The 25,551-nt window shown below is 32.0% G+C and overlaps 1 long non-coding RNA gene across 3 annotated transcripts in view; it reads left to right on the top strand.

Moving 5' to 3' along the window:
* The window catches only part of LOC148173647 (uncharacterized), an 84,906-nt gene that overhangs the window by 56,328 nt on the left and 3,027 nt on the right, over positions 1-25,551 (top strand). The gene's annotated exons all lie outside the window — the stretch shown is intronic.

The raw sequence follows: 25,551 nt of genomic DNA, 5'->3' as shown, positions 1-25,551 counted from the left end.
CCAAAAAGTGCCATTTTGCCCTCGCCTTCTTTCTGGCCTCGGCCATTAAAAAAGGGCTCGGCCAAAAAAGAAACACTTTTTGGCCTTGGTACCCAAAGACCTATTTTTTCAAAGCAAAAAAAGAAAATTTTGCTATATAATAAATAATATTAAAATTTTTTATTAGTCTTCGCAATAAAAATCTCTAAAAAATGTATCTTTGGCTCTGCATTTCTCTAATTTGGCCAAGTTAATAAGTAGCTAAAAAAAATGACAGATGTTTGAATAAAAATGTCGACATTTTTGCTTGATTCTCCAAATAAAAATTTCTAAAATCTGTCTTTTTCGCTCTGCAATTTTATAACTTGGTCATGTAAATAAGTGAGTAAAATATAGCAACTTCTCCAAATTTTATTACTGTAGCGCAAAAACTAGCAAAATGACAGGTGGTAGTGAAAAATATAGAATTTGTTTATTAGTCCTGGCAACAAATCCACTTTAAAACTTTGTAATTTGTCAATGTTAAAAAGTGACTACAACATAGTAATTTTCTTAAATTTTATCACTGCAGCGCAAAAACTGACAGAATGACTGGTGTTAGAAAAAATAATTCAAATTTTTGCTGAGTTCTTCAAATGAATATTTTTAAAACAGGTCTTTTCTGTTTTACAATTTTGTAACTTGGCCAAGCTAATAAATAACTAGACAAATTATAGTAACGTTCCTAACTTTTATTCTCTTAGCGCAAAAACTAGTAGAATGATAGGTGTTAGGAAAACACTGTTAAAATTTTTGCTTAATTCTCTCAATAAACATTTCCAAAATCTGTTTATTGCGCTCTACAATTTTGTAACTTGGTCAAGTCAATAAATACCTATAGTATAGTAACGTTCCCAACTTTCATCTCGGCAGCGCAAAAACTAGTAAAATGATAGGGATTAGGAAAAATCTGTTAAAATGTTTGCGAGTTCTCGTAACAAAAATTTCTAAAATCTGTTTGTTCCGTTCTACAATTTTGCAACTGAGCCAAGTTAATAAATGACTACAATACAGTAACATTCACAAATTTTACCCCCGTACTGATAAAACTAGTAAAATTACAGGTGTTTGGAAAAAACTGTTAAAATTTTGCTTAATTATCTCAATAAAAATTTCTAAAATCTCTCTGTTTCGCTCTACAATTTTGTAACTAGGCCAAGTTAATAAATAACTATAATATAGTAACATCTTTAAATATTATCCCCGTAGCATTAAAACTAGTAAAATGATAGATTTTTGGAAAAATTATTGAAATTTTTGCTTATTCCTCGTAATAAAAATTTGTAAAATCTGTCTGTTTTAATCTACAATTTTGTAACTTGTCCAAGTTCATAAATAACTATAATATAGTAACATCTTCAAATATCATCCCTGTAGCATAAAAACTAGTAAAATGACAGATTTTTGGAAAATACATTGAAATTTTTGCTTATTCCTCGTAATAAAAATTTGTAAAATCTGTCTGTTTTGATCTACAATTTTGTAACTTGGCCAAGTTAATAAATAACTATAATATAGTAACATCTTTAAATATTATCCCCGTAGCATTAAAACTAGTAAAATGATAGATTTTTGGAAAAATTATTGAAATTTTTGCTTATTCTTCGTAATAAAAATTTGTAAAATCTGTCTGTTTTGATCTACAATTTTGTAACTTGGCCAAGTTCATAAATAACTATAATATAGTAACATCTTCAAATATCATCCCTGTAGCATAAAAACTAGTAAAATGACAGATTTTTGGAAAATATATTGAAATTTTTGCTTATTCCTCGTAATAAAAATTTGTAAAATCTGTCTGTTTTGATCTACAATTTTGTAACTTGGCCAAGTTCATAAATAACTATAATATAGTAACATCTTTAAATATTATCCCCGTAGCATTAAAACTAGTAAAATGATAGATTTTTGGAAAAATTATTGAAATTTTTGCTTATTCCTCGTAATAAAAATTTGTAAAATCTGTCTGTTTTGATCTACAATTTTGTAACTTGGCCAAGTTCATAAATAACTATAATATAGTAACATCTTCAAATATCATCCCTGTAGCATAAAAACTAGTAAAATGACAGATTTTTGGAAAATATATTGAAATTTTTGCTTATTCCTCGTAATAAAAATTTGTAAAATCTGTCTGTTTTGATCTACAATTTTGTAACTTGGCCAAGTTCATAAATAACTATAATATAGTAACATCTTTAAATATTATCCCTGTAGCATAAAAACTAGTAAAATGACAGATTTTTGGAAAATATATTGAAATTTTTGCTTATTCCTCGTAATAAAAATTTGTAAAATCTGTCTGTTTTAATCTACAATTTTGTAACTTGTCCAAGTTCATAAATAACTATAATATAGTAACATCTTCAAATATCATCCCTGTAGCATAAAAACTAGTAAAATGACAGATTTTTGGAAAATATATTGAAATTTTTGCTTATTCCTCGTAATAAAAATTTGTAAAATCTGTCTGTTTTGATCTACAATTTTGTAACTTGGCCAAGTTAATAAATAACTATAATATAGTAACATCTTTAAATATTATCCCCGTAGCATTAAAACTAGTAAAATGATAGATTTTTGGAAAAATTATTGAAATTTTTGCTAATTCTTCGTAATAAAAATTTGTAAAATCTGTCTGTTTTGATCTACAATTTTGTAACTTGGCCAAGTTCATAAATAACTATAATATAGTAACATCTTCAAATATCATCCCTGTAGCATAAAAACTAGTAAAATGACAGATTTTTGGAAAATATATTGAAATTTTTGCTTATTCCTCGTAATAAAAATTTGTAAAATCTGTCTGTTTTGATGTACAATTTTGTAACTTGGCCAAGTTAATAAATAACTATAATATAGTAACATCTTTAAATATTATCCCCGTAGCATTAAAACTAGTAAAATGATAGATTTTTGGAAAAATTATTGAAATTTTTGCTTATTCCTCGTAATAAAAATTTGTAAAATCTGTCTGTTTTGATCTACAATTTTGTAACTTGGCCAAGTTAATAAATAACTATAATATAGTAACATCTTTAAATATTATCCCTGTAGCATAAAAACTAGTAAAATGACAGATTTTTGGAAAATATATTGAAATTTTTGCTTATTCCTCGTAATAAAAATTTGTAAAATCTGTCTGTTTTGATCTACAATTTTGTAACTTGGCCAAGTTAATAAATAACTATAATATAGTAACATCTTTAAATATTATCCCTGTAGCATAAAAACTAGTAAAATGACAGATTTTTGGAAAATATATTGAAATTTTTGCTTATTCCTCGTAATAAAAATTTGTAAAATCTGTCTGTTTTGATCTACAATTTTGTAACTTGGCCAAGTTAATAAATAACTATAATATAGTAACATCTTCAAATATCATCCCTGTAGCATAAAAACTAGTAAAATGACAGATTTTTGGAAAATATATTGAAATTTTTGCTTATTCCTCGTAATAAAAATTTGTAAAATCTGTCTGTTTTGATTTACAATTTTGTAACTTGGCCAAGTTAATAAATAACTATAATATAGTAACATCTTTAAATATTATCCCCGTAGCATTAAAACTAGTAAAATGATAGATTTTTGGAAAAATTATTGAAATTTTTGCTTATTCCTCGTAATAAAAATTTGTAAAATCTGTCTGTTTTGATCTACAATTTTGTAACTTGGCCAAGTTCATAAATAACTATAATATAGTAACATCCCTAAATATCACCCCCATAGCACCAACACTAGTAAAATTACAGGTGCTTAGAAAAAAAATAGAAATTTTTGCTTATTCCTTGCAATAAAAAACTTGGCTAAGTTAATAAGTTACTAGAAAACAGTAACATCTTCATATTTTATCCGCCTAGCGCAAAAACTACCCTAAATGACAGGTGCTGAAATTTAGTTCTCGTAATAAAAAATTCTAAAATCTGTTTTTCTGCTCTACAATTTTGTAACTTGGCCAAGTTAATAAGTAAATCCTGGATGTTGTAAATGTTTCTAGCATCAAAGGTGACTATAAAATGTCAAAGAAATTTGCCGCTTATTACAAATGTAGGTTTTGATTTTTCATCTGACATTTAGAGTTAACCTCAATTATAGTCAAGTCAATTTGGAAAAAAAACCTGTTCTAGTCATGGTTTGAAATCTGAGAATCAAAGACTTGGGCACAAAATCGTAATAGAAACGTCATTGACGTGTGACATTTTAAGTATAGTTGTATTCATTATAAAATCTAAGCGGAAAAATAGTGCATCACAGGAATTCCAGACTCACCCTTGATGCTAGAAACATTTATAAACACCTTATATAGTATTGTAATATTCTAAAATTCGATTCCCGTTGTACAAAAACTAGTAAAATGTTAAATGTTGGTATCAAAATTTAGAAAGTTTTACTTCGTCTTTTAAATTAAATTTTTAAACTCTCTCTACTTTAAGTCTATAACTTGTAAGACCTGAAGAATTTGGAGAATCGATAGATTAGAAACAGCTTAAAACAACTAAAAGAAATTCCACATTCAAAGATAATAAAGCAGATATGATTTCATTCCATTCCATTATAATTCCAATCGTCGAAATAATAAAGAACAAGAAATAAAACTTACTTCTCTGATTGAAATCAAACCCAGTTCTCCCTAATTCGCCTCTTTTAAACCTAAAATTTCGCAACCTTCAAACTGCAATTCCTCACGCAACGATCCCGCTGGCAAAATGCCGATATTATCGCGACCTTGAGCGTCCAAACCACCCCTATACAGATTCTACCCTTAATGTCTTTCAGAACCTCCTGATAGATGTCGCTGAACAAACAAGATAAATCCCAGCCATTATCGCCCCAAATCAATTATAAATCCCCGCATCGCAACTTTGATATAAATAAACTCCTACGAACATTTTCGCGAAGCCGTAAAAACAAACAGCGAAATAAATTAAGACCGCGATGAAATCCACGATGAGGGTAAATGACCAAAAAAACAAATTATGTGTCCAAACAGCAATAATTCTCTAATCAAACAGAAGAAATAGTAGTAGCGACAATAAACAAGTGTTTATCTTCGTTATAAGTCGCTCAGTCATCAATTTAATTGGGACGAGATGTTTGAGACGTTAGTGTTATTACCAACTAATTTGGGACAATTTATTGTTACATAATACAATAATTTAAAGCTCGAGCTTTCTCGGCGAGATTACTGCGCACAAGTGCGAGCTCTGACCGAGAGATGGCCTCGCTCTTTTCAGAGGGTCCACGCTGAAAGTACGCGTGCTTGCCGATGGTAGGAGCTGGGGTCGTGAGTGGGATGACGAACTCATTAAATTATCGTAATTCCACCGTTTGGATTTATCTGAAGTGGGAGATAATTATTTTTTTGGGCAAAATTTTGTACAGTCACGAAAAACTCAGCCTTGTTAGGAAGTAATGGATAGTTTTATAAGCACGGAGCGTTACGCAAGAGTTTTTTGTGCAAATGGGTGCTCAAAATTCTCGCGATTCCTTGGTCTTTTCCACTCCATTTGCGCCCGCATGGGACCGACACCGTCCACTGAACTCTACCTAAAAATAAAGGATCAAACTACCTTATTGATTAAAATTCTGAGAATAATGATGGATCTTTCACGAGATGAGTAGCAGGAAATTCGTAATATTCACACTTTTTATCGATTAACTACCTACTTCATTACGAAAAAAAGATCAAAGTTTTCAAGCAGTTGATTCAGTTAGGATGACTGATGACGGAGCGCGACTTAAAAATCTGATTAATTTGTATCGTAACGTCATGTAAGATCTATTTATAAATGCAACGCCGTGGTTAATTAATCAAAGTAAATTTAGTCTTTGGCACTTTTCGCAGGTAAAGTTACCGGCCTTTCTAACACCGACGCAGGAGATGGACAAAAATCACTAAACACATACCTACCACGGTGCAGTCACATTGTTATCGTTGCAAGACATTATTCTAAGACACGTTCTTGACCCCGACTGACCCACACTCCATTATCTTTGATAATTGTTATTGGAACATAGAGGAAATGTTAAAGGGAATGGATCGGATTGAGGGCTCTCCCAATTTTGATTAACATGTAGCCTTTATGAAAGAAAAAGTGCCCTAACGGTTTTCTCGGCAACTCCGTCATTATTTTAATGCCCTATAAACACTTGATAATACCACGATTTTCATAGTTTTGAATCTATAATTAGTTTGGGTCTGTATAAGCGGCAAATTAGTTAATGACAGCTAATTACGACGAGCCAGCGGTCAAATGCGGAAGATTCCAAAGTATTGAAAATTCGCAGAGATATTTTTGTGAGCTGGCGCTTGGTAATAACCAAATGATAATAAATCATGAAGACGCCGCTGAACAAAGCAATTTACAAAATATTTAAAGTGTGTTAAGTTTGAAAGTTTGACATCTGTAAAACGGGCAAGTATTTAATGAGTTGAGTGAATGCCTGCGTCGTTTCTATTTGCATGTCACTTGTGCTGAAGTGAACTGATCTGGAAGGTCGGGGTGTTCACCCTCTTGAGCGGATAGTGAGCGGAATGTGAGGAATAGTTACGTGGGCTCGAACGCTCACTTCTTCGGAGCGGAAGATTTATTACCCGGTAGAACTGAATGGTTGTAGAGGAAAATTTAGAGGTAACTATTTACCGCATAAATCCTTCTTTATTACTCGAATGTGGTGTCATACGGCAGCGTAAACAAACATAGTTAACTGGTGGGTTTTTCAGCGGAATTTTGTGAGATGAGTGATGGGTGCGGACGTTGAGAAAGAATGCAATATCGTGTTACAATTTCGTATTTCAATTTGCATGGAGCTGCCGGTTCCTGTCTGTCAGGTTGAACTGAATTCTCGTCTGGGGAAGTCAGCAAGGCGATCAACGCATTTGAAGGGCGGTCGGCTTGTTCAAGCGAACAACACAAATCGACACGAGAAAATAACTCGGGACGTGACGACGGGATGGGGAAAACTCTGGAAGCGCGTATGCTAAAATCCCGGAATTAAAAAACGCCGTCCATAACTTGTCATTACACGATTCATTACAAACGGTGTAAGTGCCACGCTCGACTGCCAATTTCTGACCACCGCCAGTTTTTGCGGGCTCGAGAATGCAGTAACTGAACTGAAACTAATTAAAAGTCGTCGTTTCGATCGAATCCTGCTGGCGGGACATCACTCAAGGTTCGCTCTTTCCGACAACCTTTCACCCAGACTATTTCCGAATTTCTTTCCCGTCATTTGAACGTTTAATAACTGCCTCGTTTCGCGCGAGAGGGCCAGAAAACAACAAATTCGCTCAGGACCAAAATTTTAGACGCTGTAATTGCGGCGGCGTCTCGACAAATCGCGCAAATATTTACTCTTCTCATCAGAGTTATGGTAATAAATTCATAACATCTCAATAGAGGCACCGTTTCGACGCTCGACGCTGGCGCCCGTCCCGACGCTTCTGACGAAGATGGATCACCCGACATCGCTGGACAAGATCAATTGAATTTCTTTCCGCTTACCGCTGATGCGGCCCACAATGCACCATCTACATCCGAATGGGATTACGAAAAGTTTTTTGTTTCGCCAACTTTATTCATTAACATTCGCTCTTCGGCTTCATTTTTACTCAGAATTAAGAAAATATGAACCCCCGATAAATATTCAAAATCCATAAAACCAACCGCCGCTGATAAATAAACAAAGCACAACTAAAAGAATGACAGGTCTTAAAAAAAATTTTGCTTAGTCCTCTTAATAAAAATTTCTAAAATCTGTCTCTTCTGCTCTGCATTTTTGTAATTTGGCCGTGTAATTAAGTAACTAAAACATAGTAATTTCCCCAAATTTTATCACTGTAGCCCAAAATCTAGCAAAATGACAGGTTTTTCTGAAAAATATACAATTTTTTTATTAGTCCTTGCAATGAAAATTTGTAAAATTTGTTTCTTCAACTCCATAATTTTGTAACTTCTTCATAGTAAAAAGTGACTAAAACGTAGTAACTTCCCCAAATTTTATCACTGTAGCGCAAAAACTAACAGAATGACAGGTGTAAAAAAAAGTTTTGCTTAGTCCTCTTAATAAAAATTTCTAAAATCTGTCTCTTCTGCTCTGCATTTTTGTAATTTGGCCGTGTAATTAAGTAACTAAAACATAGTAATTTCCCCAAATTTTATCACTGTAGCCCAAAAACTAGCAAAATGACAGGTTTTTCTGAAAAATATACAATTTTTTTATTAGTCCTTGCAATGAAAATTTGTAAAATTTGTTTCTTCAACTCCATAATTTTGTAACTTCTTCATAGTAAAAAGTGACTAAAACGTAGTAACTTCCCCAAATTTTATCACTGTAGCGCAAAAACTAACAGAATGACAGGTGTAAAAAAAAGTTTTGCTTAGTCCTCTTAATAAAAATTTCTAAAATCTGTCTCTTCTGCTCTGCATTTTTGTAATTTGGCCGTATAATTAAGTAACTAAAACATAGTAATTTCCCCAAATTTGATCACTGTAGCCCAAAAACTAGCAAAATGACAGGTTTTTCTGAAAAATATACAATTTTTTTATTAGTCCTTGCAATGAAAATTTGTAAAATTTGTTTCTTCAACTCCATAATTTTGTAACTTCTTCATAGTAAAAAGTGACTAAAACGTAGTAACTTCCCCAAATTTTATCACTGTAGCGCAAAAACTAACAGAATGACAGGTGTAAAAAAAAGTTTTGCTTAGTCCTCTTAATAAAAATTTCTAAAATCTGTCTCTTCTGCTCTGCATTTTTGTAATTTGGCCGTGTAATTAAGTAACTAAAACATAGTAATTTCCCCAAATTTGATCACTGTAGCCCAAAAACTAGCAAAATGACAGGTTTTTCTGAAAAATATACAATTTTTTTATTAGTCCTTGCAATGAAAATTTGTAAAATTTGTTTCTTCAACTCCATAATTTTGTAACTTCTTCATAGTAAAAAGTGACTAAAACGTAGTAACTTCCCCAAATTTTATCACTGTAGCGCAAAAACTAACAGAATGACAGGTGTAAAAAAAAGTTGTGCTTAGTCCTCTTAATAAAAATTTCTAAAATCTGTCTCTTCTGCTCTGCATTTTTGTAATTTGGCCGTGTAATTAAGTAACTAAAACATAGTAATTTCCCCAAATTTTATCACTGTAGCCCAAAAACTAGCAAAATGACAGGTTTTTCTGAAAAATATACAATTTTTTTATTAGTCCTTGCAATGAAAATTTGTAAAATTTGTTTCTTCAACTCCATAATTTTGTAACTTCTTCATAGTAAAAAGTAACTAAAACGTAGTAACTTCCCCAAATTTTATCACTGTAGCGCAAAAACTAACAGAATGACAGGTGTAAAAAAAAGTTTTGCTTAGTCCTCTTAATAAAAATTTCTAAAATCTGTCTCTTCTGCTCTGCATTTTTGTAATTTGGCCGTGTAATTAAGTAACTAAAACATAGTAATTTCCCCAAATTTTATCACTGTAGCCCAAAAACTAGCAAAATGACAGGTTTTTCTGAAAAATATACAATTTTTTTATTAGTCCTTGCAATGAAAATTTGTAAAATTTGTTTCTTCAACTCCATAATTTTGTAACTTCTTCATAGTAAAAAGTGACTAAAACGTAGTAACTTCCCCAAATTTTATGACTGTAGCGCAAAAACTAACAGAATGACAGGTGTAAAAAAAAGTTTTGCTTAGTCCTCTTAATAAAAATTTCTAAAATCTGTCTCTTCTGCTCCGCATTTTTGTAATTTGGCCGTGTAATTAAGTAACTAAAACATAGTAATTTCCCCAAATTTTATCACTGTAGCCCAAAAACTAGCAAAATGACAGGTTTTTCTGAAAAATATACAATTTTTTTATTAGTCCTTGCAATGAAAATTTGTAAAATTTGTTTCTTCAACTCCATAATTTTGTAACTTCTTCATAGTAAAAAGTGACTAAAACGTAGTAACTTCCCCAAATTTTATCACTGTAGCGCAAAAACTAACAGAATGACAGGTGTAAAAAAAAGTTTTGCTTAGTCCTCTTAATAAAAATTTCTAAAATCTGTCTCTTCTGCTCTGCATTTTTGTAATTTGGCCGTATAATTAAGTAACTAAAACATAGTAATTTCCCCAAATTTGATCACTGTAGCCCAAAAACTAGCAAAATGACAGGTTTTTCTGAAAAATATACAATTTTTTTATTAGTCCTTGCAATGAAAATTTGTAAAATTTGTTTCTTCAACTCCATAATTTTGTAACTTCTTCATAGTAAAAAGTGACTAAAACGTAGTAACTTCCCCAAATTTTATCACTGTAGCGCAAAAACTAACAGAATGACAGGTGTAAAAAAAAGTTTTGCTTAGTCCTCTTAATAAAAATTTCTAAAATCTGTCTCTTCTGCTCTGCATTTTTGTAATTTGGCCGTGTAATTAAGTAACTAAAACATAGTAATTTCCCCAAATTTGATCACTGTAGCCCAAAAACTAGCAAAATGACAGGTTTTTCTGAAAAATATACAATTTTTTTATTAGTCCTTGCAATGAAAATTTGTAAAATTTGTTTCTTCAACTCCATAATTTTGTAACTTCTTCATAGTAAAAAGTGACTAAAACGTAGTAACTTCCCCAAATTTTATCACTGTAGCGCAAAAACTAACAGAATGACAGGTGTAAAAAAAAGTTGTGCTTAGTCCTCTTAATAAAAATTTCTAAAATCTGTCTCTTCTGCTCTGCATTTTTGTAATTTGGCCGTGTAATTAAGTAACTAAAACATAGTAATTTCCCCAAATTTTATCACTGTAGCCCAAAAACTAGCAAAATGACAGGTTTTTCTGAAAAATATACAATTTTTTTATTAGTCCTTGCAATGAAAATTTGTAAAATTTGTTTCTTCAACTCCATAATTTTGTAACTTCTTCATAGTAAAAAGTAACTAAAACGTAGTAACTTCCCCAAATTTTATCACTGTAGCGCAAAAACTAACAGAATGACAGGTGTAAAAAAAAGTTTTGCTTAGTCCTCTTAATAAAAATTTCTAAAATCTGTCTCTTCTGCTCTGCATTTTTGTAATTTGGCCGTGTAATTAAGTAACTAAAACATAGTAATTTCCCCAAATTTTATCACTGTAGCCCAAAAACTAGCAAAATGACAGGTTTTTCTGAAAAATATACAATTTTTTTATTAGTCCTTGCAATGAAAATTTGTAAAATTTGTTTCTTCAACTCCATAATTTTGTAACTTCTTCATAGTAAAAAGTGACTAAAACGTAGTAACTTCCCCAAATTTTATGACTGTAGCGCAAAAACTAACAGAATGACAGGTGTAAAAAAAAGTTTTGCTTAGTCCTCTTAATAAAAATTTCTAAAATCTGTCTCTTCTGCTCCGCATTTTTGTAATTTGGCCGTGTAATTAAGTAACTAAAACATAGTAATTTCCCCAAATTTTATCACTGTAGCCCAAAAACTAGCAAAATGACAGGTTTTTCTGAAAAATATACAATTTTTTTATTAGTCCTTGCAATGAAAATTTGTAAAATTTGTTTCTTCAACTCCATAATTTTGTAACTTCTTCATAGTAAAAAGTAACTAAAACGTAGTAACTTCCCCAAATTTTATCACTGTAGCGCAAAAACTAACAGAATGACAGGTGTAAAAAAAAGTTTTGCTTAGTCCTCTTAATAAAAATTTCTAAAATCTGTCTCTTCTGCTCTGCATTTTTGTAATTTGGCCGTGTAATTAAGTAACTAAAACATAGTAATTTCCCCAAATTTTATCACTGTAGCCCAAAAACTAGCAAAATGACAGGTTTTTCTGAAAAATATACAATTTTTTTATTAGTCCTTGCAATGAAAATTTGTAAAATTTGTTTCTTCAACTCCATAATTTTGTAACTTCTTCATAGTAAAAAGTGACTAAAACGTAGTAACTTCCCCAAATTTTATCACTGTAGCGCAAAAACTAACAGAATGACAGGTGTAAAAAAAAGTTTTGCTTAGTCCTCTTAATAAAAATTTCTAAAATCTGTCTCTTCTGCTCCGCATTTTTGTAATTTGGCCGTATAATTAAGTAACTAAAACATAGTAATTTCCCTAAATTTGATCACTGTAGCCCAAAAACTAGCAAAATGACAGGTTTTTCTGAAAAATATACAATTTTTTTATTAGTCCTTGCAATGAAAATTTGTAAAATTTGTTTCTTCAACTCCATAATTTTGTAACTTCTTCATAGTAAAAAGTGACTAAAACGTAGTAACTTCCCCAAATTTTATGACTGTAGCGCAAAAACTAACAGAATGACAGGTGTAAAAAAAAGTTTTGCTTAGTCCTCTTAATAAAAATTTCTAAAATCTGTCTCTTCTGCTCCGCATTTTTGTAATTTGGCCGTGTAATTAAGTAACTAAAACATAGTAATTTCCCCAAATTTTATCACTGTAGCCCAAAAACTAGCAAAATGACAGGTTTTTCTGAAAAATATACAATTTTTTTATTAGTCCTTGCAATGAAAATTTGTAAAATTTGTTTCTTCAACTCCATAATTTTGTAACTTCTTCATAGTAAAAAGTAACTAAAACGTAGTAACTTCCCCAAATTTTATCACTGTAGCGCACAAACTAACAGAATGACAGGTGCTAAAAAAATGTTTAAATTTTTGCTTAGTTATTTAATAGTTATTTATTATATAAGCGTCTAAAATGAATGAATTTCTATTCAATTTTGACCACCCTAAGCCCCAAAAATTGTGATTCAAAGTTCACATTTGAAAAACGTCAGAACTGACAGCTACCAAATAAATATCAGGTTTGCATGTGTAGTGACTCTGGCGACGGTGTTTGTCAAAAATTTATTCAAAAGCTCAAAAATTATGCAAGATTCCGAAGAAATAATGAAAAACTTGCTTCCGTTAAAGAGTCGAGATGCTTATAAAAAAGCGTATCAAAAGTTTCTTGGATGAAAAAAGTAGCAAGGCGTTATAATAACCATGGTTTCAAAACAGCAAAATAAAATTGTTATTTAGCTTGTTGATTAAAATTTTTATACCGCTAGCGGATAAATCAAAGCTTTAATGGCCTGCTAACAGCAAAATAAATGTCTGTTTAAATGTCAAAATTGAATAAATATTTTTTTCTGTCACTTTAGTGCTAGATTTTTGTAAATTGGCCTACTTAATAAGTAACTAAAACATAGTAACCTTCCGAGATTTCATCATTGTAGCGCTAAAACTGACAGACGAGGTGTTTAAAAAAAATGCTGAAATTTTTGATTAGTTCTTCAAATAACAATTTCTAAAATCTGTTTTTTTCGTTTTGCAATTTTGTGACTTTTATAACCGTAATGCAAAAACTAGTAAAATGACAGATGTTCGGAAAAAAATATGGAATGTTTTGTTTAGTCCTAGCAACAAAAATTCTAAAAACTGTTTTTTCTGGTCTGCATTTTTGTAATTTGGTTAATTTAATAAGTAACTAAAACATGGTAATTCTCCTAAATTTTATCACTGTAGCGCAAAAACTAGCAAAATGACAGGTTTTTCTGAAAAATATAGAAATTTTGTATTAGTCCTGGCAATGAAAATTTGGAAAATCTGTTTCTTCCACTCCACAATTTTGTAACTTCATATTAAAAAGTGACTAAAACAGAGTAACATAGTAACTTCTAAATTGTAGCGCAAAAGCGAACAGAACGACAGACGTTAGAAAAAAAATGTTGTGAAATTTTGGCTTAGTCATCAAAATAAAAATTTCTAAAAAATCTTTTTTCTGCTCTACGATTTTGTAATTTGGTCACATTAATAAATAACTAAAACATAATAACTTCCTCAAATTTTATTACTGTAGCGCAAAAACTAACTGAATGACAGGTGCTAAAAAAATGTTGAAATTTCTTAAATCTGTTTTTTCCGTTTTGCAGTTTTGTAACTTGGTCAAGTTAATAAGTAACCAAAACGCATTAACTGCCTTAAATTATATTCCTGAAGCGCGAAAACTAACAGAATGACAGGTGACAGGTTAGTCCTCTCAATAAAAATTTTTAAAATCTGTCCGTTCCGCTCTACAATTTTATAACTTAGTCAAGTTAATAAATAACTATAACAAAATAACATCCTTAAATTTCATTACCGTACTGCAAAAACTAATACAATGACAAGTGTTAGAAAAAAAAATATTGAAATTTTTGTTTAGTCCTCGCAACAAAAATTTCTAAAATCTGTTTCTTCTGCTCTGCATTTTGTAATTTGGTCAAGTTAGTAAGTAACTAAAACATGGTAATTTCCTTAAGTTTTATCACTGTAGCCCCAAAACGAACAGAATGACAGGTGTCATAACTTTATTTTTAACATTCGCTCTTCGGCATCATAAACGCAACATTTTTACCATGAATTAAGAAAATATTAAGCTTGATGAACCTTCGATGAAGTTAATGAAAATCCATAAAACAAACCGCCTTCGCCGCTAAATAAACAAATAGGAATTCTAGAATAAATAAATTAAACATGATCGCCATCAAACTTGATATTATTTAGCAATTATAAATTCTCTAAAACCAGAAGTAAACTGTCGTTAATGTAGTCATTATGAACGGCAAGCTTCTACTTTGAATTTTTCATTCATAAATTAAAAAATAATTACTGTTAAATATTCACGACGTGGTGCAGAGGGTACTTTAACGACTTTAGTTTACCTTTGGATGTTGGAAATGAAGCGATGGTAAAACAGAAGCCAAAAAACATTCTGGGTGTCTCTTAATTTAACAGTTGTTGGAGTTGGTACAACATATAAATGCGACAATTAATCATATCATGGCCAAGATGTAGAAGATGTAAGCTTGCGATATCGGTGCTCTGTAATTAATCATTTCAAATTAGATACTACTATTACTATTCGTAACAGCTGCTAATTATCGTCAAAATAATATCACATCTCGCATATAAAACAAACCACAAAACCCCTAAATGATTGATGTCTTCAGCACGGTCTATTGTAAACCATAGATACGCAAACCTCGTTTTTTTCGGGATTTCTCCGCACGCCTGTTGCACGAAATGAACGATTATCAACGACGTAAAAATAACGACAAACGATTTATTAATCACGCTCTTAAATACCCCGTAATGCAAACGTGCATTAATTACCTCAACCTTTCCGTGTTAACGTCAAATGGCGCTTAGATTGACCAATAATGCTCGATACAGCCTCAGTCGTGCAATAAATGTACAATCTCAGGACCGATTCAAAAATTTGCAAGCTGTTGTGCTGCCGTCTATTGACGTATTTCCGACACGCAAAACGCTCATTACATGCATTTCCGCTCCTCTTTCTCATATTGTTTTCGGTCGTCCCTTTAGCGTTTAATTTTCCACTAATGTCGTTTGCACAAGAACGTGTTCGTGATGAGCGTTCAGAGATCATTTTTATTTCAACGTGCCGAAAACATAACTTCTTAATTTTCAATACCACCAGTGCCAGAAACGTCATCGTGCTTCATTCAGACGCCACTCAATGTTGAACTAGCAAAAGAAGGAACTGCATGCTTGGGCTATCTCAGTCCGCCATCTATGGCTGCATAGATTGCAAGAAAATGTTGCTCCAACATGAAGGTTTTCAGAATCATATAAATTCTTCTCTGAATTCTTGAACTCTTTTTGGTAGTTTACTTAATTTAGAGAAAAAATCGAGAAATAAACGGAAGAAAAAGAGATTTTCTTCGCAGGGTTTCTTCGTTTGCTCATCTAAAATAAATACTGACAAAATATCCTCTCAAACCTTCCAGGCGTGTCGAGAATTTATCGCATTTTTTCGGCCGAATTATCTACTAGTTAAATAATGCAATATCAAGTAGTAATAGCTATTTATATAATAACTACATAATTTAGGTCTTTGTGGACCAGCTCTATGAGTTTACAAAATATATTTATGTACGAATTACATACAAGGGTTTATCTTCGATATTATTGAAGAGGATTTTAATTTAAAAAAATCAGATTAGGCATCAAAACTTGTGAAAAAAAAAAGTATAAAAAATTTGGTTTGTCCTAAAATAAAATTTTCTAAAATCAATACTTTTTGTTCTAAAATTTTGCACTTTGGCACAGGTAATGAACATGTTACACATAGAAAGCTCCTCAAATTTTATTGTCATAACTAGAAAACTAACAAAGATACGTATTTTAATAAAAAAAGGTTGATAATTTTTAGTTCGTCCAAAAATAATAAAATTTTCTAAAACCTCTATTTCTTAATCTAAATTTTTGGACTTTGGCACAGTCAATCAACACGTTAAAGATGGTAACCTCCTAAAATTTTATTGTCTAAACTTAAAAACTAGCAAATATACAAATTTTAATAAAATCGGCCTAAATGATAAGAACTATCAATCAATGTTGGGGCTGTAACTCTAGTATCTACAGGTTTAGTACTACAGAATTTTATAGTCTTATTAATTGTCACATGCTTAATTAGTATCTCAAAACTCAAAATGATTCATCAAGAATTATCGATTTCAAACTGATTTATTATTATTATATTATTATCTAGTTGAGAAGAAAATTTTTTAGTATAGTACCCACTAGTCTATAGCTTCAAAATTTGGCAGATTTACTAAGTATAGTACTGCTATTTAGTGGGTAGAAATTCAAAATAATTAATCAAAAATCACGGATTTTACAGTGGTTTATTTCTAGTTGACAAGGAAATTTTGTAGTATTCGTGTTTTGGGGCTGTAACTCTAGTATCTACAGGTCTAGTACTACAAAATTTCACAGATTTATTAATAGTGGCATGCCTAATTAAATCCTCAAAATTCAAAATGATCGATTAAGAATTATAGATTTCAAACTGATTCATTTGTAGTTGAGAAGACAATTTTCTAGAATAGCATTTTCGGTGCTCTAACTCTAGTATCTATGGAGATCTGGCTTCAAAATTGAAGAGATTTATTAAAGGTGGTACGCTTATAGAGTGTTATTATTCAACAAAAATCATAAATTTTGCAATTACTTATTTCTAGTTGAAAGAAAAATTTCCTAGTATACTAGTTTTAGGGCTGTAACTCAAGTACCCTCTGGTTTATTGCTTCCAAATTTGACAGACTTATTAAGTGTAGTACTGTTATTTAGTGCGCCAAAATTGAAAACGATTTATCAAAAATCACAGATTTTACAGTGGCTTATTTCTAGTCGACAAGGACATTTTCTACTATTTTTGTTTTGGAGATGTAACTCTTTTAGCTTTTGCCTCTTTTATAAATTGTTAAGGCCGAGCGTTGATCACAATTAAACAAATAATAAAAAATATGAAAAAAATTAAATCGTGCATAAAAAGGAAGAAATAGGTGAAATAGCGTCAACAGCTAAAAAGTTTGTTTTTCCTACCAGAAGTCCAGAAGTGTAACGCAGACAGGAGGTTAAATTGCGGCCGTTTTACTTTATCATTATGGACGCCGTGCCACTTTATGGACGCTACACGATATTGTAAAACATAGAATGCATAATATACAATCGGTGCTAAAAAACTTTTATTATTAAATTGTTTATAATATAATCCTTTTTATTTTTTGTAATCCTAAGGTAATTGGTAACAAACTTTCAAAATTTTCTTTTCAAAAATTGTTCGTTTGCTAATTTACAATAACCACTGAAAAGTTTTGACCTTTTATCCTTTTTCTAACAAAAGAAATCTTGCCGAGCGTTGATCTTATTTTACCATCAGATAAATAATAAACAATATAAAAAGAAATTGTGCATAAAATGGAAAAAGCAGCTGGGACAGCGTCGAAAACTAAGGAATCTTTTCTTCGTACCATGTACGGCATACAGGGGGTAAATTGCGGCCGTTTTACATTATTATTACGGACGTCGTCCATGAAGAACCACTTTATGGACGCTAAACAATATCGTAAAACATACAGTATAAAGTAGGTGTAACATTTTAATAGTGGATGAGAATTTGATTTGTTTGAACTTTAGCTACGTCTCTCTAGTTCCAGAGTCCTAAGAAACTAGAAATTTTGCCCAGTTCGATACAATACCAGTTTTGATTTTGTAATCCGTTTTGTTCTTTTTCTGATTCAACTAAATTTTGGTCTAAGGCACGTTTGTTTCTTGATTGAATTATTTAATCGCCAAATAGAGTTTGATTACCTGGTTTGCATAACGCGGACAATGGCCACGTGCCGCGTGCTCACTTTCTTCGATTTGCAGGAAAATATTGACCCAGTTCGGCTAAATGGTACTGTCTGCATCGTTACAACAATAATTAGCCTCCAGTCCCTAAATTAATGTTTTTACCAAAATGACTGTATTTGAGTCCCAATTACGAAGTGGATATCTGGGTTAAAGTGTTTTGCATATGTTTTCAATAATTCGGGCCAAAAGTACGTAGTAAAACCAACAGAAGCATGTCTCTTTTGTCGGCCCCGGAAATCTGCTTATCATTTCCCCTGTTGACTGCCGAGCGCAGTGCTCCTGTTGGTCGGCATCTAGCCTCGTCTGAATAGTTGCAAGTAATCCTCTGAATTTCAACTAACACCGGCGGCCATACCAGCTGTCACTCATGTCACTTGCCTAACTAACCCTGTCATTGATGGCTAGTCAAGCTCCACCATGGTTTGTGATGAGTGTGCGAATATGAGTAATGAAGTAAAGACGAGCCGCTCATTCCGTTAACCCCAGCAGTTGACCTGCGTTGATTTGCCAAGATATTGTCTCTACCGAAGTGATTTGGTGGTATAAAATTTGCAAGAAAAAATTTCTTGTCTCGAATGATTAATAGTTTGAACTATATTTTTCCTGCCGAGATCAGATTCCTGGACGTTTGACATGGTAAAGCCTGTCATACCATTATTGTTATCACTTGTCCATCGATGACTTCATCAAAATCAAGCATCGACTGAAATTAATGCTCCGCTCGAGATTTTAAAAGCGAGTCGCGTGTGGTCTCTCGTATGAAGTTTTTCTTTGCGCGTTGGGACAAGGAGAGCATATTAATAATTAAATTGTGTCTGGCTCGCAGATGAACATAAATTTGAATGGTTGAGTCGCATCATAGAACGGCACATTCATCATTTCACATGCGCGACGATAACTCCGAATGGAGAAAACAGTGAGAAAGAGTGTTCAATTTCTGAAGACCGGTGTTCCGGACCATAAATGCTCACTTATGTGCCAACGATATCACGGGATTCTTTCTCGGTGCCAAATCAAACAAGGTATTTCTGGCGAGCGGTGTTTGTTTAGTTGCTAATTTAACAACAAAAGTCCCCGATAATTGATCTAAAAGTGGTTAGGCGCGCGTCTACAACTCCGGTATGCGCTCTACCGTTCGTCTACTCTTCTTTTCACAATTTGGCATTTGTACGAAATATAATCCATCAACGTCAACAGTCGGGTTGTTTTCTCTCAGCCCTGTCGGGATCGCCCTCGCACCTCACCCCTGCATCCCTCGACAATCCGACAATAACCTACTGGTATGGATGGACGATTTTTGTCATTTATTATTGGCTGCGAGGATTGATTTTTCCAGTGTGTGAAATGTACTATGATGTGTTAATTCAGAATACAAAGAATGCGGGTTTTGGACAAAAAACTACAACAAAGAACATAAATTACACTTACAACTAGGTGGCCCTCGGAATTCGGTAGACTCGCTTTTTTCGTGGACCTCGCTTTTCCGTGGCGTTGGATTTTAATTTGAGATTGTTTATATGTTAGATTATGAAACAAAAAAGGCGAGTTTTACAGAATTCCGAGGGCCACCTAGTTAATTGTCATTTAACATTTTACAAAGAAAGTTTTAAAATAACTTCATATTTTGTGTTTTTTGATTTTTGAAACTCTTGATACAAATAACTACGCATGGCAAAATGAAGAATTTTCTGAAAATTTTTGAAAAAAAAACAGACTTAAAGGCTTAAAAAAATAACCAACGGGCTTCGCTATTAAAATTTAAACATTCATAAATCAGGCAGGCTGCGCCTTTAAAGGTTTCGGAGTCCATTGCAAATTCTATTAGAATCAAAGAAGAAAAAATATACACACGGTGTAGTCTCAGATTTCAGCAATAATAATTACAAAAGGGCTATAATAATTTATATTTTGAAACTCATTGTTTGGAAACGAACTATTTGTTTAAGCTTATTCACTCATAAATTGGTATTGACCAGAGGCTGAGTTCACCTGATTTCCTCGCTGACTGTCTTGTAATTTCGTCTAACTTCCCTTGATTTTCTTTTGATGTCGTCTAACTCCTGATTTTCAATTGATATCTTAATGATTTTTTCTTATTGTCTAGTGATTTCTTATTGATGACATGACTTGTCAGAGATTAATACTTCTCAAAAATGGCTTACATTTAGCTTCCTCTTATTTCCTCGCTAATTTTCCCTGATTTCTTTTAGATTTCGTCTAACATTCCCTGATTTTCTTATGATTTTGTCTGACTTTCCCTGGCTTCCTATTGATTGTTCCTGATGTACTAATGATTTCGTCTAACTTTTTTTGATTTTTTTTATTTCGTCTAAGTTTCCTTGATTTCGTAACGAATTCCTCTGATTCATAGTGATTTATTAAGACTGATACATTGATTTCCCAGGAACATTAATCTCAGAAGTTAAATTTTTCAAAAATGGCGTACGCCAAACTTTCCTTTATTTCTTTGTATTTTCTTGTAATTTCGTCCAAATTCTCCTGATTTTTTATGACTTCGTCTAACTTCCCCTGATATCCTAATGATTTCCTCTGATTTCCTTTTGATTGGCCTCTGATGTTCTAATATTTTCCCCTGATTTTTTAGTGAATTCGTCTAACTTCCCCAGATTGTAAAAACCCTTAAAAGTCAAGTCATCTGAGCAGGTCAGCGCTACATTATCTTGGAGGCTGCTATACCAAATAATGATTTTATGGCTTAATTGGGGTAGCCACTACCCAATAGAACAAAACCACCAAATAGCAGATTCTATAATTTTCTCATTGTTAAAGACATCGGTAAAATTCGCTTAATTTGTTTAATCCCTCTAATATCTGCTGTCTTACAACGATTAAAAATTTGACCGAATCGTAAATGTTCACCAAAATTTGAACTCGTCGCATCAATTTAATTTATTTGTTGAAATTTTGTTAACTGTAAGTATATAGTATCCTTTTTAATATCTGTTTGTAAATCTGTTTGTTGATATTTAGTCGGAATTGACACTTTGAAAAAATAGCTTGCTACTTGACATTGAAAATGTATCAATATTGTGTACTACATATTAAAAATAAGCGCCGAACAGGCTCCTTGAGAATTTTTTGTTTTCTTCGAGTTGTTTATCCGTTCATTCATTATTATACAATGAAGAATATTTTTTTTATATCATCAGAACAGAATAAGTTAGGATTCATTCGTGGATTTTTTTTTGTAACCTCCTCGTACCAAAATCACACGCTTGCAATAAAATTTCCATCGGTAACTGTTTCGAGAAATATCCCAATATGCGAAAAATGAATGAAAAATCGTATTTGTCTCGATACGCTACGGTTTCCAGCGATAATAAAGTACGACTTTGTTGTAGTGGGTCGGGAATAGATTAAAATTTAGAAAAACGAAATTCATTACAGGTTTGATTATGCTTTAAGTAATAAAGTCTAACTATGATGTGTTAATTCCGAATACAAAGAATGCGGGTTTCGGACAAAAAACTACAACGGTGCTTATCTAGGCGAAGAACATAAATTACACTTACAAAGTGGATTTAAAATTTAAAAGGAATTAATACACTAAGCTGGGGATTCACCCCATCCCAAAGGTCATATTATGGGACACGGTGCATCGACAGTTGTAATAATCTTTGTAAAGAGTTTAATAAAACGATGATTTGAGCTCGGAGTAATTCATTACAAATAGTCTGTAGTATAATACATCAAGCATCCAAGTGCCCGGTGTTAGTGTGAGTTATGAATGTATGCATACAGTTGCTGTATATGATTAGGGCAAAGTCATTAATAACGATTCGGTCAAGAAAATTATATATTTTATCCACAAACTGTCATGACGTCATTATTCATGATATTCCATCAATCTACTCACAATAATATTAATTAATTCCGTCCTGACATATCTAAAATATCAATTTCCAGCCTGACGACCTGACCCAAAAAAGAAGTTTTTCTATTTACCACCAACTCCCACGTCTCGGTGAAAGGGTGCATCGGCAGCTTTATTACCCCCCCAATAAACCTACCCCAAATAACTTTCCGTTTCTTCGCATTGTAATAACGGAGCTCGCCATAAATCTTGTATGATCGCCAACTGTAAACATGTACAGTTACTTGAAAAAATTTCATGGTGACTCAGAAAAACGGAGAGTGAAATCCGCTTGATGGATGGAATTTAAGTAATGCTACAACAGTTTAAACAATCTTGTCATCTGCAATCTATTAACACCCGAAATGATCGCTAAATGTTGCGCAGAGTTTCACCCAACAACATACAATGATTGACAGCGAGGGCCGGCACGATGATTAACGAGATGTTTCACAAAATGACGGTTTCTGAACTGAACTTTCCTCCCTCACGGGGAAAATATCGGTGTGTAAACACGCAGTTAGGGCTATTTTATTTTAATCGATAATTCTGGGGATTTTGCAAACGAGGGGGGCAAGAAAATCGGATTTTTGTCAGTTTTTAGAATTGGGCAGTTTCTAAAGGTCTGTCTTACTTTGAAAAGTTTGGAATTCGTTTCAGCTGTCGTTTCGTGACGTCTCTTCTCGTCCCGAGATACAGTCAAGAGCAAAAAATTTTAGTCGTCAGTGTCACTGTTCTGACGTTTTACCTCCACAATTGCTAAATGTCGATTTGATAACCAAAATTTTTACCTCTCGATTGTACGAAAAATTTGAAATAGATAAAATTACAAAACTCATTTTCATGATTTTTAGATATGTAGGTACATACTTACTAAATTTATTAGTTTCAGTTTGAGTTTATGATTCTCCCAGCTTGAAAATTATAAGAAATAAATCAGAAATGAAAATAAAATTTGACAAATTATTAAGATTTCAGAAATTAACGAAAATGGAAATTATCAATCTGAGATGATTTTTGTATCGCAAAATGTTCATTTACAGTCACGACCATTTTAAGTTGATCAATCACAGCTCATCTGCGTGTAGTACAAGAAAAATTTTTGTTGGTAACAGCAACGGAATACTATCTAGCTATAAATGAACTATGATTGACCAACTTTTAAAGTACTGAAGTCCCGAAACATCAGATTTTATGCAGAATTTCTCATTACAAGGAAGGGCAAGCGTTCTGGGACAGAAGAATTAGCTTAAGATCTAATTGAAATAACTAACTAAAACTACAAGTGTTCATAAATGTTTATACACCGTGTTTCAAAAAGATTTTCGTCTAGTTGTGTATAATTTTCCATACAAATTAAAAAATATAACATTGGTTATATAACCTATACTTTTGAAAAATTATTAAGTAGATACTGATCTGCGACAATTAAATCGCTAAAGAGGTAAAACCGACTCAACCTATGCTAAATTTTTCAGTTTGTGGTTTAAATTTTTTCCTTGTTGTCGATTTTAGCATTTGACAAACGACACTATTGACAGAAGTTCGAAGTGACAGAACCACATAGTTCAAATACAAGTACAATGCAAGCGGCACAAAAGACATTATAGACATTCCAAAGGTAACTAGATAAAAATCATTTTGAAAGACGGTGTAGTATTAAGGGTGGCTCTGGAATTTCTGTATATTTTGCCTCTTTGTTTTCGTAGTGAATATAACTATAGTACATTATTACACGTATTTCATAAGGCGAGTATTGTAGAATGAGTTTCATGTAGAATGGTCAAACAGAATGAGTGCTACAAGTCGTCTTATGAAATGAGTGTAATATACTATTTTTTCTACTTTGCATTGTAAATAAATTTAAAAATTGCATTTGAAAGAAATTATTTTCGATTAGGGATTTTTGACAAGTTAGGTTGGTGACAAAAGAGGTAATGACATTTGTCTAACAAAATTTCAATTCAAATAATTACTGACGTTTTCTGTTTAATTTTGCAAAATTAGGTATTGCAACGTTTGGTTTTCTTCTGATTCATTATTCCTAAATTCACATTTTCGTGATCATGATGATGATCATCATTGAAGTTTTGATTCAACGTTTAAGTGTCGGCATAATAACATAGCCAACATAACAAAAAAAAATACTGTTTTGCCGTGTTATATTAAAAAAAATTGTTTTTATTGTGAAACGCGTTTGCGTTTTTATTGTTAACGCAAAGTAGAAAAAATATGTAATATCTATACTATTGGAAAACATAAAAGTCCAATTACCTTAGGTTTTTGGTAAACTGGAGTGTACCTACTTGCCGTCTACATCAATCGAATCCTTTTTTTATTTGGGATTGTACCTTAAAGTTTATCAGATTCATTTATTTTATTTTAGGTTATCTAAGAGAGGAGGAGCACTTGAGGATGCAGTAATTGTAGCAATTATCAAGTTCTTTATTTTTTCTCGCACAAAGTAAAATTCAACGAATTTAATGTTTTGAATTGATCTTTTATCATTAGACCATTTAGTTACCACTCTCGGCAATTGTCAAGTTTAGGATGTTTAGTTTTTGCCAATTTTAGTAACTTTTATTTTTTGTGAATGAATATTATGTTAAAAACTATATAAAACGTCACTTACTTTACGTTTTTGTGTCCAAATTTTTGATTTTTAAGCTAAGTAGAAAAGTTTTTTTTTCAAGACTTACTTGCTTAGCTTGCATAGCCATGCTTGATGCTAGAAACATTTAGAAACACCCTGTAGTAAGAAATAAAAACTCCAGAATTTGAAAAAATCTGTTTATTTCCCGACGTTTATTTTAAATATCTGCAGATTTCTCTCACTTTGGAATTATAATATCGCTCCCAGATCTGCATACATAATTATTTTAATAAGAATTGATATTTGTTGATTAGTTTATTTATTGTTACTCATTTATCACATACATTTTTCTTGTATTATTTATTACTCGTTCACAGATAGCTGAAATAAAAATCTTAATAATCGCAATTTATTAATTAAAAAAATCAAATAGTTAATCGACAGCAATAAATCAGACTTTGCACTTGCTGTTCTTTCTCCCCACAAGATAAATAAAATATGCAACACATAATAGCCCCCCATAATTATCCATCTCATCCAAACACAGATAATTACCCCAAATATTTCCCCCCAAACTTAAAACAGCACTCGAGTGAGAAAACATCATAAGAGAAATTCCCTTATTAATGATTCGCTTTAATAACTGTATCGCAATAAAAGTAATATGGCCAAAAATGCCTTTCAATAGACGAATATATTAAAAGTGACGGTAAACCACCCCCGGCACACAGTGAACATGAACAATAGACGATCGGAGCCGATAGTGATTGGTTCCTGCTCTGTTATCGACTACTGAATCTCATTATGTTCGATACACACACGCATCTCTATTGTTGCAAAGTCTACAGAGGGGAAAATACATGGACTGGGGTTTAGACTGTGACAGTGTGAAATTTTTAAATAGTTGGGCTA

The sequence above is a fragment of the Gnatocerus cornutus genome, chromosome 6 (assembly GCF_029298725.1).
Source record: "Gnatocerus cornutus isolate USDA-ARS CGAHR chromosome 6, icGnaCorn1.1, whole genome shotgun sequence".
Lineage (NCBI taxonomy): Eukaryota > Metazoa > Arthropoda > Insecta > Coleoptera > Tenebrionidae > Gnatocerus > Gnatocerus cornutus.
This window is presented reverse-complemented; position numbering and strand designations above follow the sequence as displayed.